General features: G+C 46.2%; 1 non-coding gene across 1 annotated transcript; it reads left to right on the top strand.

Moving 5' to 3' along the window:
* The first annotated feature begins 5050 nt into the window (after window positions 1–5050).
* Window positions 5051–5169, top strand: LOC138693884 (5S ribosomal RNA). Its single transcript, XR_011330569.1, has one exon. It is a non-coding gene; the product is annotated as a 5S ribosomal RNA (ribosomal RNA).
* Window positions 5170–5475: the final 306 nt, after the last annotated feature.

Genomic DNA, 5475 nt, shown 5'->3' with positions numbered 1-5475 from the left:
GAGTAGGCGTTTGTTCGTGTTTTTGTTTTTACTTTAGAAAAATTGCGAAACGTGACGCAATAGCGATAAGTTTTATGAACAAGTTTGCTGAATCGACCAATTGAAGGTAATTTATATTTTGCTAAAGAAGAGAGGAGATTAATGAAATCAGTTATTGTAATAATCGTAGTAGATTGAAGGAATTGTTTGTATTCAAACTCCTTTTTGAAATAAGCTGCTCGGATGCTTATCAGGGTGACGGTTATAAATGTTATCGTAATACCCACCCGAGGTCACAAAGGTCACAGTCTTCCGCTTGTCCTTTCCTAAGCAGACCACGTCTGTACTATCGAAAATAATGAGTCACAGTTATAGTTTCGTGAAAGTAAAAAATGTTAGATAGGAGACAAGTAGCTACTCTTATACAATCATAATCACATTTTGTATCCAATATAGTATAAACGAGCTACATGTAAGTACTGTGTAAAGTTTCATTAAAACAATATATTATATATGAGACAAGTCACTAATTTTTGTCAAAACGCATCGTCTATAAAGGGGTAGTTTCTCCTCTTATACAGTAGTGACTATAGTGCGAAGTTTCATGGAAATATGTCACATTTTTAGTCCAGCTAGATTTGCTTTCTGGACCACTTTGAGCCTTGGCGCTTGTGATCGGTCGGACGGAGGATCACTCGTCCCGGCGGCGTTAACCCTTAATTTGGTAAATATATATAATGTGCAATATTATAGAACTGTGAAATTTTTTTTTAATTTTCCTAAGAAACTTTGTTATCCATCGTTCTATTAAAAAATTGTTTATTAACCTATAGGATACATTGCGATATTTGTCAAACAGGCTGTGGGAAAATGCTGATACGGTGAGGAATGGAAAGGGAGAAACCATTTATATTATTGAGGTGACCTTGAACTGAGGGTAGTAGGAACGAGACCTGGAGTACGGTACAACCGGCTCTTCCGAGAAATAACTAGTGGCCCTGAAAAGGGCCTTTTTGCGGGCAGGAGTACCTTTGTTAATTCAAGCCCTCTCGCCGCGGATGCGCCTAGCCAGCTGAATATCCTTGGGCATAATGGTCACGCGCTTGGCGTGGATGGCGCAAAGGTTGGTATCCTCGAAGAGACCGACGAGGTATGCCTCGCTTGCCTCCTGCAAGGCCATTACGGCTGAGCTCTGGAAACGGAGGTCGGTTTTGAAATCCTGAGCGATTTCACGCACCAAGCGCTGGAAAGGCAGCTTGCGGATGAGGAGCTCGGTGCTCTTCTGGTAACGACGGATCTCGCGAAGAGCAACTGTACCAGGGCGGTATCGATGGGGTTTCTTCACGCCTCCAGTAGCCGGTGCGCTCTTCCTAGCGGCCTTCGTTGCCAGCTGCTTTCGTGGAGCCTTGCCTCCCGTGGACTTACGCGCAGTTTGCTTCGTACGTGCCATCGCTTACTCCTTAGTCCTCGCAACCCAAGTTGACGCAATACAGTCGCCCCCGCTGCCCCCAAGAGGGGTATTTATGTCTTCGCCCGTTGAGAAGCCACGCCCCTTCCGTAATGTGATTGGTCCGCGGGTTTTAGTATATAAACCAAAAAATGACCCGCCGTCGAGATCACTTTTAACCTTCGTCACACGAGCAACATGACTGGACGCGGCAAGGGAGGCAAGGGTCTTGGCAAAGGTGGAGCGAAGCGCCACAGGAAGGTTCTCCGAGATAATATTCAGGGCATCACGAAGCCGGCCATTCGTCGTCTCGCCCGACGTGGAGGCGTAAAGCGTATCTCCGGCCTCATCTACGAGGAGACGAGAGGTGTTCTCAAGGTCTTTCTGGAGAACGTAATCCGTGACGCTGTAACATACACCGAGCACGCGAAGCGGAAGACAGTCACGGCCATGGACGTGGTATACGCCTTGAAGAGGCAGGGGAGGACTCTCTACGGGTTCGGCGGTTAGACTGCCTACACACGTCTGCTGCCGAATCCGTCGGCAAAACGGCCCTTTTCAGGGCCATAAAATCCGTCTAAAAAGGGCAGTAGTTGTCGAGATTAATTTAATTCACCTTTACTGTGTGACCACTAGCTCAACAGGCCAGTGCGGAAAACAGAACTTATTTCGTAGGGGCACTTCAGTATCAGCAAAAGACGTTGTAAGAAATGCCTCTCCGTTTTTCAAATGGGTCTGACCCCAACGCTTGGTATATCAAGTGGAAAGACCGGATTCCTCTGTGAAGCCTTGCTCCTCGGATTATGTTACCTGTTACTGTAAACTTCTGTAAGTCAATAATCACTGTCCGAAGAATTGGTGGGTAATATGACAACGCAGGTAGGCAATGCTCACCAGACCGTAACAAGGAACCGAGGGGATTGACACATACTGAACATCACATCACCACGTTTTTGCAATGCCAACTTTTAGGTCATAGGAATCCAGTGTGGTAAACACTGGGGAGAAGAGGTACACATCGCATGTCAGAACACAGGACTTCGTCCTGTCAGACAACTTCCACGTATAGCTTGCGTCATTTCGGTTCGAACGAAACGACAGAGAGAGGGGAAATTCGAACGCAAATTGTCAAAGCCTTCGATTCCTACGAGAAGGTCATGTCATCATCTCAGTATTGGGGTTCCTGCGCGTGCGGCCAATATGTGCACCAACAAACAAACGCATTAGGAACTCTATTATAACGCCGTAAGTTGTTCACCAGTTATCGATTTCTTATTCAAAATTAGTTTCATTCGTAGTATGTAGTAAAGTAAACTAGTATATTCAAACGTATATGTCTAAAACCACGATGGGCACCAAAGAAGGGGACTTGTGATTATTTTCACGATAATCTCCATTACTCTAATATGATAGAAATATATTACATAAATTTCGAAGCCAACTATGTACTTTGGCATCATCATCTAATTTAATTCGTATTGTGTTAAATTATATAATAATAATGAAACCTTTCTATATGCATCAGTATAATGTGTTATCACACAATAGCCTAGTAAATGTACAACGGTTTCAAGTACTTCAGTGCGAACCTGGGACAACGACATCGTTCAGAGCACAAAATTACAGAATGATGATATTAAATCAGCCCACCGGTATAGAGAGAGAGAGAAAGTTGACACGCGTAATGAAATTACATTACGAAGCCGTGAGAGAGGATTAACAATACTGGCTATTTCTGACTTTTGTGAGGTTAGTGGGGCCCTTAAAAGGGCCGTTTTACGGAGAAGGGGCTTAAGCCTTCTTCTCGGTTTTCTTCGGGAGGAGAACCGCCTGGATGTTGGGCAACACACCACCCTGGGCGATGGTGACGCCGGACAGGAGTTTGTTCAGCTCCTCGTCGTTGCGAATGGCGAGCTGTAAGTGACGAGGAATGATCCTAGTCTTCTTGTTGTCACGAGCTGCGTTGCCAGCCAACTCGAGAACTTCGGCCGCCAGGTACTCCATCACCGCGGCCAGGTAGACTGGCGCACCGGCACCAACTCGCTCTGCGTAATTGCCCTTACGCAAAAGACGGTGGATACGGCCTACCGGGAACTGCAACCCAGCACGGCTGGATCGAGACTTTGACTTTCCCTTCACCTTGCCTCCCTTTCCACGACCCGACATGATGCTACTCCTACTTGCAGCTGTTTAACTACAAGAACGACGCCTCGCCCACGGTAACCTTCACTTTTACGCCAACGTCAATAATCGACAGCGGACCAATCGTAAAGTCACAAACGTTTGCGCTGTTTCTATTGGCTCGCACTGGGAAGGCAGTACGGCATTGTCCCTGCGACTTAAATATTTTTCTCCCTCCGGGCTCATCATCAGACGAGCACCATGCCCCCCAAAGCTTCCGGAAAGGCTGCCAAGAAGGCCGGCAAGGCCCAGAAGAATATTTCGAAGGGCGATAAGAAGAAGAAGCGCAAGAGGAAGGAGAGCTACGCCATTTACATCTACAAGGTTCTGAAACAAGTTCACCCAGACACGGGAATCAGTTCAAAGGCTATGAGCATCATGAACAGCTTCGTTAACGACATCTTCGAGCGCATCGCCGCGGAAGCTTCGCGGCTCGCGCATTACAACAAGCGGTCGACCATCACCAGTCGGGAGATCCAGACAGCCGTCCGTCTCCTGCTACCCGGTGAGCTGGCCAAGCACGCCGTCAGTGAAGGGACCAAGGCCGTCACAAAATACACTAGTTCCAAGTAAGCGGGAGTGCTTGCTAGGGAATCAGCAACCGGCCCTTTTAAGGGCCACAAGTTATTCATAACAGAGTAGATGAATGAAGAACAACAGCGGTTCCCACCGAGTGAAAATTTAAATAATCACCCCGATAACACTTCTAGGATAGATAATACATTATAGGCAGTCCATGGGAGACTTGGATCCACGAGGCAAATTCGTTTCCTTAATAGTTTCGTACGACTTATATGAGAGCGCGGTGTCATTCCTACTCACTTGGCAGCATTAATTGTTGAGGGAAAACAACTTAGAAGGTAACTTGTCGACCGCGGGCATAATCCTTCCGCAGGCCACTACTGAGAATCTGTGGACATACGGGTAATCTATCTTTATTGAAACTCGGGTTCATAACATACGACTGATACTTTATATATCTGTCACGTAATCCATCAAGAGACAAATGTCCCCCCCCCCCTAGTCAGTAGCGAGCTTCAGTCCATTCGTAGTAGCCGCCGGTGCAAGAAGTGAATTGAAGTTTGTGTGAAGTTCCGTAGTATGGCATGAAAATGATGTCGAAAATCCGACTACAGTTCCACAACCATGTGGTTGAAAGGAGGCTCCGCTGTTGAACAACAATCCACCTGTGGCTTAACTTAGAATGCCGACTAGCTGTTTTATTAATCCCGTGTCAATCCAGCAGTGTGTGACGTTGAAACGTAACCAAACTGCCGTTGATAGATAGATTTATCATCTATCCCAATGACATCCAACGAGCTTGGTAATTTAGGTACAGAGTCTAAGCAGGCAGTTTACGTGTGTGTGTGAGCGAGTGCAGGTTTTATCGAGTGCACCCCAATCCCATCGTCCTCAAGTGCCTACAGATTACGCAGTTTCATCGGCAACGGCCATACCATGTTGAAAATACCGGTTCTCGTCCGATCACCGAAGTCAAGCAACATTGGGCGTGGTCAGTACTTGGATGGGTGACCGCTTGGGAACACCACGTGCCGTTGGCGATTTTTTTTTTTACGTCACTATTTCCAGCGTGTTCTAATAAGACTTATGGGATATTATGTTCCCTTCCCTATTCCAGCTATAGCTTGGATGATGACGCCGCTGCATAATTGTAGAGTAATTGATAATTCTTAAGTACTTGCAGCTCCGTATTGAAACTTATGACTGGTAGCATATTCATATGAGACGGTTCACTTCTCTGCGTTTTCTCGAAGAAGGGAATATGTATTCAGGGGATTGTGAACGTACCTCGCGCTCTCCCTAGAAGTTAGAGACATTTTAGGTAAAGAATGTAATATACTGTACAT

Source organism: Periplaneta americana, unplaced genomic scaffold (genome assembly GCF_040183065.1).
Source record: "Periplaneta americana isolate PAMFEO1 unplaced genomic scaffold, P.americana_PAMFEO1_priV1 scaffold_24, whole genome shotgun sequence".
In the NCBI taxonomy this organism is placed as follows: Eukaryota; Metazoa; Arthropoda; class Insecta; order Blattodea; family Blattidae; genus Periplaneta; species Periplaneta americana.
The sequence above is the reverse complement of the archived record's forward strand: the minus strand, read 5'-3'. Positions and strand labels throughout refer to the sequence as shown.